Genomic DNA, 15,966 nt, shown 5'->3' with positions numbered 1-15,966 from the left:
GAAACTGGAATAAGATCGTTTTTAACCAATATGTTTTGAGTTTTCTAGTGAAAAACAGAAATCATTTAACATGATTTTTGTCTGACACAATCTTCAAAATTTCCCCAAGCCAATTTTTCTTTTTTGAGTATATATAAATTCTGCTGCTTTTAAGTGATACTTGTCCATTATTAAATTCCTGACGCCATGCATCCCTGCCACAAAAACAGGATTAGGGAAGTAAAATAGTCAGACACAGATGTTTTTAATTTTCTCCTAATAGAAAGCATCAGAAACCCAAGTTTGCATAATTCTAATAAACATAATTATCACTAACATGTATTTCACATATCATTCAAAGCACTTTGCGTGTATTATCTCATTTCTTGTCAAAATTACCCTAGGAGGTATATACTACTACTCCAGAAATGCTAAATCTAAGCATTGGGTAAACTGGACAGATCTATGTCCTCCCCTTGTCAGAGCTGACATTTTAGGGGCAAATAGATTAATTTATAAGAAAACAAATGAATACAACAAATCCTCTCAAAGAGTGACCAGCACTAAGAAGATCTAGTGGGACCATCTTTTATCTCCAGAAAAACACGGCATGCAGTCATACTACCTTTCTGTAGATGAAGAAATTGAGGTGCTGACAAAGTGCCTAAGGCCACAAAGGTGACAAGCGGCAGGCAGAACTAAAGATGGCATCTATGAGTTTGTGACTTTTTGATGCATGGAAGATTGTGTAATTATTATTGGATCCCTTCTCTTTCCCTACCACCTTCCCACTGGAAAACCAAATAAAGCTATCCCAACCCACCAAGTATAATTTTTATATTTTTGTCAAAGCAAGAGGATCAAAATGTTTCAATCGCTCAACCACTATTTGTTGAGTAACTTCTGCGTAGTTAGTTGCCTGGGATGGTTTAGTGAACTGGACAGACATACTCACACAGAGTGCACTGTCTAGTGGGAGATGTGACAGTAAGCCTGCAAATTAATGAACCAGTACATATGATGAAGAGCAATGCATATTATGAAGAAGTAAACTGGGAACATGGGTAGAAAATGACTGAGTGGGTGCATGTGAGAGTTTAGCAGGATGGTCAGGGAAGGCTCTCGAGGAGGTGAATTCTGAGCTGAAAGCTGAATGATGAGATTATGCGAAAAACGTGGGGGAAGCGCATTCTAGGATGGGGGATTAGCACATACAAAGCCCCTGCTGTGGGAACCAGCTTGGCATGCTCAAGGATAGCAAGGAGGCCCGTGTGGCTGACAGAGGGAGGGAGGCAGAGAGAGAGGCCAGATCGGAGGGTGCAGGTCCTTGTGAAGACTCTAAGGAGGATGGAATTTATTTGAGGGGCCATGGGAGTGATACGATCCAATGAACACAAGTTGTGGTATAACACACTGTTGCATAGTGTTGATGTGGAACATCCCAGATAGTGAGGAATTTGGCACAAGAACTGCTGAATCTCAGGGTCTCAAAAAATATAGCTAAGCCCTATCTTCTATAGGACACCCACGCAGGGCTCCTAGACAGACATCATGCAGATTCCAGTGGCTTTGAACACTTCACCCAAATTTATTTATTTTTTAAAATTTTTATTCTTGGCAGGGCATGGTGGCTCACACCTATAATCCCAGCACTTTGGGAGGCCGAGGTGGGCGGATCACGAGGTCAGGAGATCGAGACCATCCTGGCTAACATGGTGAAACCCCGTCTCTACTAAAAATACAAAAAAAATTAGCCGGGCTTGGTGGCGGGCGCCTATAGTCCCAGCTACTGGGAAGGCTGAGGCAGGAGAATGGTGTGAACCCGGGAGGCGGAGCTTGCAGTGAGCTGAGATCGCTCCACTGCACTCCAGCCTGGGCGACAGAGCGAGACTCGCTCTCAAAAAAAAAAAAAAAATTTATTCTTTTAGAGCCAGGGTCTCGCTCTGTTGCCCGGACTGCAGTGCAGTGGTGCAATCATGGCTCACTGCAGCTTCAACTTCCTGGGTTCAAGTGATCCTCCCGCTTCAGCCTCCTGAGTAGCTGGGACTATAGGTGTGCACCACCACGCCCAGCTAATTTAAAGAATTTTGGGGTCCAGGTGTGGTGGCTCACGCCTGTAATCCCAGCACTTTGGGAGGTCGAGGCGAGTGGGTCACCTGAGGTCAGGAGTTAAAGACCAGCCTGGCCAGTATGGCGAAACCCTGTCTCTACTAAAAATACAAAAATTAGCTGGGCACAGTGGCACCTGCCTGTAATCCCAGCTACTCTGGGGCCTGAGGCAGGAGGATCGCTTGAGCGCCAGAGGCAGAGGTTGCAGTGAGCTGAGACCACGCCAATCACTCCAGCCTGGGCGACAGAGCAAGACTCTATCTCAAAAAAGTAAATATTTTTTTGTAGAGACAGGGTCCCACTGTGTTGCCCAGTGAGCAACTCAAACGCCTGGTCTCAAATGATCCTCCTGCTTCTGCCTCCCAAAGTGCTGGGATTACAGGTGTGAGCCACCATACCCGGCCTTTATCCAAATTTAAACCTTGAAGGCAAGGCAGAAGCAGCACCTGTAACACATTACATTTTTCAGGATTCAGCTTTTGTTGGCTACTATAGGTGATTAGGTTCTGCTAAAATTACCATTTCGAGTATTAGAAATAGAAAAACCTAGAAGGGAAAAACGTAAATGACATATAATAAGAGACTTTGGGGAGCATTTAAATATGGCATTGTATATCCTATTGCATACTCTGAATAAGTTCACTGCATTAAAGGGCTCCGCAGCAAACTGGCTCCATTGATCTCTTCTGAGGAGGGAACAGGAAACTGGGACCTGAAGGAGGACTTTTCCCTGCATATCCTTGCGCCTTTTAAGTTTTGGAACATAAGACTCTTTGACCCTGCTTTAAAAAAGGAAAGTTATATAAACAAACAAATAAATGTATTACTCATATTTTTATCAGTTAAATAGGCAGAACTGCTCATGGGTGCATTGTCTTAAATGCGTCTTAAGCTGGTTTGGTTTTCGTTAGACTTTGAGAATGCTTTTCCTTGTTATAATTCCACTGAACCCCTATCAAATACAGCCCCTTGACTGAATTCTCTTGTAAAATAAAATCTTTCTTAATCAAAAGTGGAATGAATGGCAAATAACATAAAAGTTAAACTATTAGTTGATTATACACCACGTTTAATCTATTGTATTCCTTAATGGATGTTTTCGTTGTTCCTGTTTAGCGAGAATTATATGAAATCATCACCAAGAGCTCAATTTACTTGGAGTGATTTATTTTGGGGAAAACCAGATGTTTGGGATGGCTGATAACGCATGAAAAGCTGCATTCTTTGCTGTTTGTTTTCTAAGGGTGTGTTAGGCAATGATGACAAATATTAAGGTACCACATTACTCTGTCTTGCTGACATGCCCGTGACTGATCTTTTTTATCAGTTAGTTGAAAACACACACAAAGAAAGAAAATTTAATAAAAAGCTTTAAATGTGTGCACAGTTCAAGAAGTTAATTTAGATTTAGATTGCTAACCTATCCTTTGTGTCTAAAAATTTTTAACAAAAACCTCACACACTAATACTACACACACACACACACACAGACACACACAACACACACACACTCCTACAATCTGTTGGAAATATTTCTGAAGGACCACCTTGGGTCAGGAAAAAAACATGCTTTGGCTGCTTGGTTTGAATAAGTGGTATAATTGCTATTTGTCTATTTTTAAAATTCCAATTCTTATTGAATTAGGCACATGGACCCTGATGAAGTTGCAGGAAACAGCTGAACTACTTGTGTGGCTAATTTCAGAAATTCAAAGAAAATGCAAACTTGAGCGTGTCACATACATGTTTATGGCAACATGCAGAAGGGAGATGGCTTTGGCCATTGACTTGATTTCTCTCCTTGTATTTAGATGATCCTGCAGGTGAAATGTGATGATTCTCCAAAAATTGAGCTGGGAGAGTCCAAGATCCACACCAGGGCCCACCAGGGCCACCTGCCCCTTCAACTCTGCCACAACTGTGGGTCCAATCCCAGCACCGGGAGATTCCCCATCCAATGAAGGAAGCCTTCCAGTCCACCCTGGGGCTGCGGACCAGGCAACCCAAGGTACAGCTGAGCAATGATTCATTCGCCAGCCTTAGACTTATTTCTTTTTTTTTTTTTTTGAGACGGAGTCTCGCTCTGTCGCCCAGGCTGGAGTGCAGTGGCGCGATCTCGGCTCACTGCAAGCTCCGCTTCCTGGGTTCACGCCATTCTCCTGCCTCAGCCTCTCCGAGTAGCTGGGACTACAGGCGCCCGCCACCACGCCCGGCTAATTTTTTATATTTTTAGTAGAGACGGGGTTTCACCGTGGTCTCGATCTCCTGACCTTGTGATCCGCCCGCCTCGGCCTCCCAAAGTGCTGGGATTACAAGCGTGAGCCACCGCGCTCGGCCTCCTTTTTGTGTTTTTTAATGTGAGTGAGGGACTTTGATGGCTCCAACCACATGGCTGGGGAGTGAGGCCCCAGTGTACTCCAGTGCAAGCAGTGAGGCTGTGTCAACAAGACTAAACATAGACGAAAGCTGAAAGATTCAGTAAGTCAACACTTCGGGGTTTGTGGAGGGAGGGAAAGGCCATCGATGACTCAGCTTGAAGAGGTTTCTCCCTCAAATTAATTTATTATTATTATTTAAAAATCTACAAGAATGAGAGCAGCTGCTGCCTTGTGTCAGGCCCGGTTCTGAATGCTTTACAAACATGAACTCAATTACATCTCATGGTAACTTTTCTTATCTGCATTTGAATGATGAGGGAATCAAGTCATGAGGGGGATTATAAACTGGTCTATAGCCCCTCTTTGACTCACAGATGGATTTTTTTTTTTTTTTTTTTGAGATGGAGTCTCGCTCTGTCACCCAGGCTGAAGTGCAGTGGCGTGATCTCGGCTCACTGCAACCTCTGCCTCCCAGGTTGAAGCAATTCTCCTGACTCAGCCTCCCAAGTAGCTGGGATTACAGGCGCCCACAGCCACACCTGGCTAATATTTGTATTTTAGTAGAGACGGGGCTTCACCATGTTGGCCAGGCTGGTCTCAAACTCTTAACCTCAGGTGATCCACCCGCCTCGGCCTCCCAAAGTGCTGGGATTACAGGTATGAGCCATTGCGCCTGGCCCTACAGATGAGTTTTAACCTACAAAGAGTTTAGAAGGTTGGTAAAATTCACATAAAATGAAAACTTCTTGCTTTTCTTTAAAAAATGGAAAAATTGGGTGGTTTGGGGCCTGCATTTCTGCATGGAGACCACTGGCTGGATCACGGGGGCAACAGCGAGAGGCTGACTGGCAAGACACACAGACACAGCCCCTGGAGAGAGAATGGCCTTCGTCGTCACCAGAGTTCCTGCCTGGCCTGCTGCACACATTTCTGACCCATGCCAGGGCCCCCTGAGATCACTGGAGTTGTGACCCTTATGTTTCAAGCCATTTGAGTTCATTGAAGTGGGCAGATCAGTGGTGGTGGTGACGGAGTCTGAAGAAATTGAGGAAGGAGTAAAATATTTGTTGAGTGAATGAACGAATGAATATGTCCCTGGGCTTGGGTTGAGTTTTCTGGGTAGCTTGAAGGATAGAAAATAAAAGGAATGCCCTAATGTGATTATCTGTGTCAGGGACTCGAGTCAGGCTGCCTGGATTCAAACCCCATCTTATTAGCTGCCGCATAATGAACTCTGGACTTCAGAGTTCCCACCTGTAAAATGGGGAAAATAGCTGTTCCACCAGGTGGCTGCATGAATTAAATGGGATATAAAGTGTTAGGCACTATGCATGGCACACAGTAGGTGTACACCAAACGTTAGCTATGAAAGTCCTTTAAAAATGCACCTTTTGGGCCAGGTGCAGTGCTCACATCTGTAATCCCACTCCTTTGGGAGGCCAAGGCAGGTGGATCACCCAAGGTTAGGAATTCAAGACCATCCTGGCCAACATGGTGAAACCCCATCTCTACTAAAAATACAAAAGTGTTAGCTAGGCGTGGTGGCAGGCACCTGTAATCCCAGTTACTTAGGAGGCTGAGGCTTGAACCCAGGAGGTGGAGGTTGCAGTGAGCTGAGATCACACCACTGCACTCTAGCCTGGGCTACAAGAGCAAAATGCTGTCTCAAAAAAAAAAAAAAAAATGTACCTTTTATGAAATTGAAATAAAGGTCTGTAGTTTAGTTAATAATAACATACCCAGGTTAGTTTCTTAACAGTGACATATGTATCCCCAGTGAGGGGAAAGTCAGGAGGGGTATATGGGAGCACTCTGTACTGTCTTTGCAAGTTTTCTGTAAAACCCAACTTGTTCCATGATAAAAAGTGCACCTTGGTTGGACGTGGTGGTTCACGCCTGTAATCCCAGCACTTTGGAAGGCCGAGGTGGGCCTGACCAACATGATGAAACTCCGTCTCTACTAAAAATAGAAAAAGTAGCCAGGTATGGTGGTGTGCATCTGTAGTCCCACCTACTCGGGAGGCTGAAGCAGGAGAATTGCTTGAACCCAGGAAGTGGAGGTTGCAGTGAGCCCACATCGTGCCACTGCACTCCAGCCTGGGCGACAGAGTGAGACTCTGTCTCAAGAAAAAAAAAAAGGTGCACCTTTGGCTGTAAACTATATAAGTCTCATTTCATCAATGCTTATGCCAAATATTTACTGAAATTAAAATCTGCAAACGTACTCTCAGGTTTTCATGCATCGAGGCCATAAAATCTGTGTTTGTGAAATAATTTCCCAAATTGGTTTTTAAAATGCATGGCTATTTTGGGAAATACCACTTTCTATATCATTGGCTGACCCAATGTCATGATGTATACAGGCACTAGTGAGCCATGGTGGGTATCAGAGCAGAGGTTGAGCAGCACCACAAAATTCCAAGTTGGGATGAATATCCTGGCTGAAACAAAGAGGTAGAATGAAGTCCAGAAATCAGACCAACTGGTTTGAGTCTCAATTATACGGTTGCCACCTGTGTGACCCAGAGCAAGTCACTTAGATTCTCTGAGCCTTAGTCCCTCCATCTGTAGAATGGGCATAATCATAATAGTTACTTCAGAGACATAAGACTTAACAGATTTAAACTTAAAAAAAAGTTACTTCTGGGCCAGGTGTGGTGGCTCGCCCTATAATCCCAGAACTTTGGGAGGCCAAGGCGGGCAGATCACCTGAGATTGGGAGTTCGAGACCAGCCTGACCAACATGGTGAAACCCTGTCTCTACTAAAAATACAAAATTAGCCGGTGTGGTGGCACATGCCTGTAATCCCAGCTACTCGGGAGGCTGAGGCAGGAGAATCACTTGAACCCGGGAGGCGGAGGTTTTGGTGAGCCAAGATCATGCCGTGGTTCTCCCCGCGGGAAAAAAGAGGTAAAGTCCTTTCACAAAAAAAAAAAAAAAAAAAGTTACTTCTAACAGGATTTAGGTTTAAATTAAAAAAAAAAAAAAAAGACTCAGCAGAAGTCTGACCTATTGAAAACACTGAATAAATAATATAGTTGAGGCCAGGCACGGTGGCTCACATCTGTAATTCCAACACTTTGAAAGGCCAAGGCAGGCGGATCGCTTGAGGTCAGGAGTTCGAGACCAGCCTGGCCAACATGATGAAACCCCGTCTCTACTAAAAATACAAAAATCACCAGGCATGGCAGCAGGTGCCTGTAGTCCCAGCTACTTGGGAGGCTGAGGCAGGAGAATCACTTGAACCCATCAGTCAGAGGTTCCAGTGAGCTGAGATTACGCCACTGCACTCCAGCCTGGCTAACAAAGCGAGACTCCATCTCAAAACAAAACTGCAAAATAATAATAATAATAATAATATAGTTGAGTGCTTCCATATCCCTTTTTTTTTCTAGTCTACCATTTCTCTTCTTATTATCCCCAAAACACAAATTAGAAAACACTGTATAAATAGAGGCCACAATGGCTTTGTTAGGCTTGTGGGGCTTAAGTTTCAGGGCCTCTTTCATAGCCCCAGCAGGGGCCTTAGCAATGTCGTCACATGGTGACATGTGTCTGTAAAATTTGCAAACACAAGGTGTTTTTATAGGCTTTGTTTTAGAGACCCCCACCCCCTCCAATTGTAAAGTTTCAGGTTCCACAAAATCTAGATCTGTCCTGTATGGAGGAGAAGTACCAGCACAACAAACTCCACAAAACCAACTCTTCCTTCTCTGGACTGGAATTCCATGGTGTCCAATGCCACTGTAATGAACACGGGACCACTGGATTTGGGACTCGACTGGCTGGCTCCAGATTTGTTAGCTGTATGACTCTGGACACCTTCCCTTACCTCCCTGAGCCCTATGGCCTCATGAATAATATGGGACTTAATCACGATAGCACACAACCAACCCTAGGAGACTCTCCATAGATGTATGTTTCTTAAAAATGGAAAATGGCCTTTTTCATAATGAGATTCCATGGTGGAAACTATGAACATTGCATAATTCTTATGCATCTGTCTTTTTGTTCTTAAACTTGTGGCTGAAATACCCATCAGTCAGGTCATGCCTCCAAACTTGATTACCTTCAGATTCCAAAGGACAATGGCCTTCACATGACAATAGCTGCTATCTCTTAGGAAGATAATCAAATAAGAGCATCTAATCCAAGAACACTGGAATGTGAGCTCTGTGGGCGCTGAAACCTCAACTAGGTGATTAGTGAATATCCCAGGGGCTGAAATAGACCAAGAAAACCAGAGACCATGAAGGCCCTGCTCTTTTCTCTGCTTAACCCAGACTACAAGATCTCCCATATCCAGTTCTGATTGGCAGTTGAATGTAACGGTAATGAATGCTGGTTGTGGAGTTGACAGGAGAACATGGTTCAAATCTCAGATCTACTATTTATCATTTGTAGGACTCTGGACAAATTGCTGAAAATTTCTTGGCCTCGGCCGGGCACAGTAGCTCACGCCTATAATCCCAGCACTTTGGGAGGCCAAGGCGGGCGGATCACGAGGTCGGGAGATAGAGACCATCCTGGCTAACACTGTGAAACCCCGTCTCTACTGAAAGTACAAAAATATTAGCCGGGCGTGGTGGGGGGCGCCTGTAGTCCCAGCTACTCGGGAGGCTGAGGCAGGAGAATGGCGTGAATCCGGGAGGCGGAGCTTGCAGTGAGCCGAGATGGCGCCACTGCACTCTAGCCTGGGCTGGGACCCCGTCTCAAAAAAAAAAAAATTTCTTGGCCTCAGTTTCTTTATCTGTAAAATGAAGATAATAGTACCTACCTTATATGAGATTATAAACAAACAGCTTTTAGCATAGTGCTTGCTGAACAGTAAGTGCTCAATAAATGTTAGCTGTCAGTATCAGGCAGCAGTAAGTGGCTGCTATTTTCCTTTCTTTCTTTCTTTCTTTCTTTCTTTCTTTCTTTCTTTCTTTCTTTCTCTCTCTCTCTCTCTCTCCTTCCTTCCTTCTTTTGTTTTTTTGAGATGTAGTATTGCTCTGTTGCTCAGGCTGGAGTGCAGTGGCACTATCTCGGCTCACTGCAACCTCTGCCTCCCAGGTTCAAGTGATTCTCCCGCCCTAGCCTACCGAGTAGCTGGGATTAGAGGCGCAACTGCCACCACACCTGGCTAATTTTTGTATTTTTGGTAGAGACAAAGTTTTACCATGTTGGCCAGGCTGGTATTGAACTCCTGATCTCAGGTGATCTGCCTGCCTTGGCCTCCCAAAGTACTGGGATTACAGGTGTGAGCCACTGCACCTGGCCTATTTTCCTGTTTCTTTTTCTTTCTTTTCTTTCTTTCTTTTGAGATGGAGTCTCACTCTGTCGCCCAGGCTGGAGTTCAGTGGTGCAATCTCACCTCAATGCAAGCTCCGCCTCCTGGGTTCACGCTATTCTCCTGCCTCAGCCTCCCGAGTAGATGGGACAACAGGCACCCGCCACCACGCCAGCAAATTTTTTGTATTTTTAGTAGAGACAGGGTTTCATTGTGTTAGCCAGGATGGTCTGGATCTCCTGACCTTGTGATCCACCCGCCTCAGCCTCCCAAAGTGCCGGGATTTCAGGCATGAGCCACTGCGCCCGGCCTATTTTCCCGTTTCTTGAATGTTTGGTAGAAGTGTAAACCTGCTTATGTCTGGTGTGTGTGGGCGTGTTTACACATGTATGCATGCATGTACACATGTATGCATACATGTTAGCTACTAATTTAATTTTCTCAACACTGTTAGGTCTATTTAGGATTCTGGAGTCTCTTGGTTCAGTTTTGGTAAATAATGTTTCTCTAGGAAGTTGTTAATTTCACAGTGTTCAACTTTCTTTGGCATGAATTTTTTTACAGTATTAAATTTCAGTTATTACTCTCTTCTGCATCTGCAGTTAAGCCCTCTTTTTATCCCTAATATTTTTATACATTTGTTCTTTTTTATTAGCACTTAGTAGACTAGTAGATTATTAGTCTTTCCAAAGAACCAGCTTTGGATTAGCTAGTTTTTTCTGTGAAAATCTTTGTTTGCTATATAATTTTTAAAATTACCTTTATTACCTTCTTCCTTCTGCTTTCTTTGGATTACTTTTTTTTGTTTTGTTTTGTTTTTTGTTTTTTGTTTAACCTAATAGCTTGCATTTGTAAGAATTAAAATGTGGCCAAGCAATAGTACTAAGCTCACAGGATTTTTTTTTTTTTTTTTTTTTTTTGAGACGGAGTCTTGCCCTGTCACCCAGGCTGGAGTGCAATGGCACGATCTTGGCTCACTGCAACCTCCATCTCCTGGGTTCAAGCTATTCTCCTGCCTCAGCCTCCCGAGTAGCTGGGCTTACAGGTGTGCACCTCCACGCTCAGCTAATTTTTGTATTTTCAGTAGAGACGGGGTTTCACCACGTTGGCTAGGCTGGTCTCGAACTCCTGACCTCGTGATCCACGCACCTCGGCCTCTCAAAGTGCTGGGATTACAGGCGTGAGCCACTGCGCCCGGCGGGATTGTTGTGAAAAGTAAGATTATGCATATGCTTGATAAATGTGAGCTATTATTATCTTCATGTCTCAGTTTCATCACCTCTAAAATGGGTCCATGGACGGATTAAATAAGGTCATCTGTGTAAAGTACTTGGCTCATACATGTTACTTGTGATCAGTATTATTCCCTGGATGTACAGAATACTTGTCATTCATTATAACACCCACGATTGTGCCCAGGGGTGAGCAAAAGCCTCAGTGTCCTCAAGGGTCCCAAGATCAGCCACAGAATTTGCAGGGCATGCTGCAAAATGAAAACATAGGGCCTCTTGTTAAAAATGTTATTAAGAATTTCAAGATGGCCACAGCAGAGTATGAAGCCAAGCTAGAACCTGTCTGAGCTCGGGGCCCTGTGTGACTGCAAGGTTTGCATGTCCCAGAAGTTGGCCCTGTCCTCTCTCAAGGTCACCTGGGCAGAAAGCTGGTGTTTTGGTCTTGAAGGATGAGTTTTGCAAAGGCCACTTCCCCTGCCCCTTCACACATGTGCATTCTCATTCTTCTAACTAATTCCAGGACCTTGGAATTCCATCTGACCCCTAAGGGCTGCTCCTAATGCAATCAGGGGGAACACTAGATTCAGAGTCAGCCCCCAAATCAAAGGCCAGCACAAAACCTCGGATAAATTACAGCTGTTCTAAAGAAGCCACCTCTTCACCCTTGTTCTCATATTCCTTGCATTTATAGTGACAACTCAATGAAGCCATCAACATTTGCCATTCATAAACTTGTTGGATAAGCAAGGCTGATGGGCTCACAATGATAACTAGAGGCACTAAAGAAAGTGACAAGCTTCAAATTGGAGGCCAAACCGTACTTCTAAATATACAGCATATTTTTAAAAAGAATGTGTGATGGTTTATATTGATGTGGCTCAGAATAACATATTTCTATAAGAAACTGTTAAATGAATTTGCAAAAGGCTAAGTTGGCTTGTATGCTATATGTATGGGCAGACAAACATCATGGAAATACTAGTTTTCTCTGTTGTAAATGCTGCTGCTGTCCAACATGAATAGGCACCATGTCCTCCTCGCATCAGCTGGCATCCCTGCAGCATTGATCACATACATGCCAGGTCTCCTGCTGGCATCTTTAAAGGACTATCTCATTTAGTTTTCTGAACCCCTCTATGGCTAGTAAGCTTCACTTAAAAAGTTCACTTAAAAAGTGGGTGAGCTAGGTTTACAACCCACCTGTCTGACCACAAAGCCTATGTTCTAAGCCACTATCCAAAATAGTCACCAAGGGCCAGGTGCAGTGGTTCACACCTGTGATACCAGCACTTTGAGAGGCCAAGGCAGGAAGATTGCTTGAGCCCAGGAGTTCAAGACCAGCCTGGACAACATAGTGAGATCCCATTTCTACCCAAAAATTTAAAAATTAGCTGGGTGTGGTGGTGTGTGCCTGTAGTCTCAGCCACTTCGGAGGCTGAGGTGGGAGGATCACTTGAGCCTGGGAGGTCAAGGCTGCAGTGAGCTTTGGTCATGCCACTGCACTCCAGCGTGGGCAACAGAGTGAGACCTTGTCTCAAAAAAAAAAAAAAACAATTACCCTGTCATATCAAGTGACAAAAAGAGATCAAGATCCCAGAAAAATAATACAAATGTATTTAATAAAAACTGTACTAAGACCTTTACTCCTATGCCTGTGTTTGCATCTCCTATTGGTGTTGTGACCAAGGTCTGATTATTTATTTATTTTTTTGAGACAGAGTTTTGCTTTTGTTGCCCAGGCTGGAGGGCAATGGTGTGATTTCGGCTCATGGCAAACTCTGCCTCCTGGCAAACTCTGCCTCCCGGGTTCAAGTGATTCTTCTGTCTCAGCCTCTCCAGTAGCTGGGATTACAGGTATGTGCCACCACGCCCGGCTAATTTTGTATTTTTAGTAGAGATGGGGTTTCTCCATGTTGGTCAGGCTAGTCTTGAACTCCCGACTTCAGGTGATCCACCCGCCTCTGCCTCCCAAAGTGCTGGGACTACAGGCCTACGCCACTGCGCCTGGCTAGGTCCGATTATTATTATCCCGATACGAGAGATGAGCAAACTAAGGCTTGGGGAGGTTGAATGACAAAGGCTGTGCAGCTAGTGATGCATTTAGAGACAGCCTGTAGAAGCAGTTAGAGCTTCAGAAAACAAACAAGAGACCTTTTTTTTTTTTCCCAGGCTGGAGTGCAGTAGCGTGATCTCAGCTCACTGCAAGCTCCACCTCCTGGGTTCATGCCATTCTCCTGCCTCAGCCTCCCGAGTAGCTGGGACTATAGGCGCCCGCCACCACGCCCGGCTAATTTTTTGTATTTTTAGTTGAGACGGGGTCTCACCGTGTTAGCCAGGATGGTCTCGATCTCCTGACCTTGTGATTTGCCCGCCTCAGCCTCCGAAAGTGCTGGGATTACAGGTGTGAGCCACCGTGCCTGGCAGAGATACTTATTTTCTTTGAGGCAATGGAGAACTGTGTGGCCAACTTTTAAATTCTTCGTTACTTATTTTTTCCATTCAACATGGAACATGTTTAGCCTTTTGTGGTCCAAATGTCGAGAGGCAGAGGAGCATGTAGCGCTCAAAATCCTGAAGCCACAGGAAAAGAAAAGAAAAATACGTGGCTTGATGCTAGTGAGGAAAGAGTTAAAAATTCTCTTGCTTGTCTGACTTAGACTTTGCTGAACGAGGCCAGAAACTTTTCTCCCCCCAGAAAATGTAATAAGTAAACACTGTATGTAATAGATCTGTACTCTCTAACTGTGAGCCCTGGACAGCACTGGAAGGTTACAGTTGACACAGGGACAGACAATATAGAGGGCTGGAGGTGAAAGAGGTTTCTTTTCTCTTCTTTTATCATAGGTTTGTTTTTATTTAAATTTGGAGAATATTTAAATCAACCGAAAAGTACAGAATAAAGTATAACAAACACCTATAGCTTCACTATTTAAGATTATTAAATATAACCATTGTGTTGTAGCATCTTATATACTATTTTTAAAATTTATTTATTTTTTTGAGACAGAGTCTCACTCTGTCACCCAGGCTGAAGTGCAATGGCGTGATCTCGGCTCACTGCAACCTCCGCCTCTCGGGTTCGAGCAATTCTCCTGCCTCAGCCTCCAGAGTAGCTGGGATTACAGGCGCCCACCACCACGCCCGGCTAATTTTTGTATTTTTAGTAGAGATAGGGTTTCACCATATTGGCCAAGCTGGTCTTGAACCCCTGACCTTGTGATCTGCCCGCCTCGACCTCCCAAAGTGCTGGGATTACAGGTGTGAGCCATTGCGCCCAATTGATACTATTTTAATTAAAAATACGACAGTACTGATAAAGTTGAGCCCACTGGACCTCAAGGCCTCCCCAGGAGCTATCATGAAACTGATGTTTTCTTCCAGCCCATGTTAATCAGTTTAGTAATAAATGTATGTGTCCATGTCTATGTGTGTATATCTATTTACCTGTATCTTTAAATGCTATAAGGTATTCTTAATTTATATACATAGTTTCTTCTTTTAGTCATCCTTATGTTTTTAAGATGTAACATGTTGGCCAGAAGCCACTGTGCTCAGCCCCATCTGCTATATTTAAAATAATTACCTGCCTTTACCAGATGACAGATGAATGGATTTTAAAAATGTGGTATATACATACAATAAAATATTATTCAGCCTTAAAAAAGAAGGAAATAGGCCGGGTGCAGTGGCTGATGCCTGTAATCCCAGAACTTTGGGAGGCCAAGGCTGGCAAATCATCTGAGGTCAGGAGTTTAAGACCAGCCTGGCCAACTTGGTGAAATCCTGTCTCTACTAAAAATACAAAAATTAGCCAGGCGTGGTGGTGGGTGCTTGTAATCCCAGATACTCTGGAGGCTGAGGCAGAAGAATCGCTTGAACCCAAGAGGTGGATGTTGCAGTGAGCCGAGATTGCACCACTGCACTTCAACCTGGGCAACAGAGCAAGACTCTATCTCAAAAAAAAAAACACAAAAAACAAAACAAAACAAAAAGATATGACGTGTTGACACATATGATTCTTTTCAATTGCAGTGTCATATTCCTTTTTGGGAACAGATCACAGTCTATTACCCTTCCCCCTGCCTGGTGGATACTTAGGCTGTTGGCAATATTTTGCCATTCCAGCCATGCCATGGGCTTCCTTATGACCTTGGGACATTCCTGAGGGTGTGTTCCTAGGTTCTATGTCATGGACATGTTACTTTCCTCTTGATATGGTACTCTCCAAGCTATCACAGAGAAAGTTATCCTGGTCTTGCACCCCTCTTACCAACTGGGGACTAACAAGTATGGTCTATTCGAGCTCTTCACTCAGCCTGTGGATCCAAGGAGACGCAAGGTGTTGGCAGCCTATCCCTGCTGCTCCTCCCTGTCTGGGTGCCCTGGAGCTCCCGGCCACCCTTTGCTCCTGGCATATGCCAAGCTCTTCCCAGCTTCCAGAGCTTGCTCTAGTTGTTCCTTGGGCCTCCGATGTCCTTCCCCAGACTTCTGTCCATCAGGTCGCCACATGGCCCAGGTGGTGACTCCACACTTGAGATGTGACTGGTGCATGGGAGGAACTGGATTTTTTTTTCTTTTTTTTTTTTTTTTGAGGCGGAGTCTTGCTCTGTCGCCCAGAATGCAGTGGCACTATCTTGGCTCACTGCAACCTGCGCTTCCCAGGTTCAAGCGATTCTCCTGCCTCAGCCTCCTCGAGTAGCTGGGATTCCAGGCACATGCTACCACGCTCAGTTAATTTTTGTATTTTTAGTGGAGACTGGGTTTCCCCATGTTGGCCAGGCTGGTCTTGAACTCCTGATCTCAGATAATCCACCTGCCTCGGCCTCCCAAAGTGCTGGGATTACAGGCCTGAGCCACCTTGCCCTGCCAGAACTGGATTTTTCATTTTACTTAATCTGCATTAAAACTTCAAAACTGGTAACTTCACTCAGTTACTAGAAAACATCGAATAACTTCACTCAGTTACTAGAAAACATCGAATAACTTCACTCAGTT

This window comes from Hylobates moloch, unplaced genomic scaffold (assembly GCF_009828535.3).
Source record: "Hylobates moloch isolate HMO894 unplaced genomic scaffold, HMol_V3 SCAFFOLD_21, whole genome shotgun sequence".
In the NCBI taxonomy this organism is placed as follows: domain Eukaryota; kingdom Metazoa; phylum Chordata; class Mammalia; order Primates; family Hylobatidae; genus Hylobates; species Hylobates moloch.
This window is presented reverse-complemented; position numbering follows the sequence as displayed.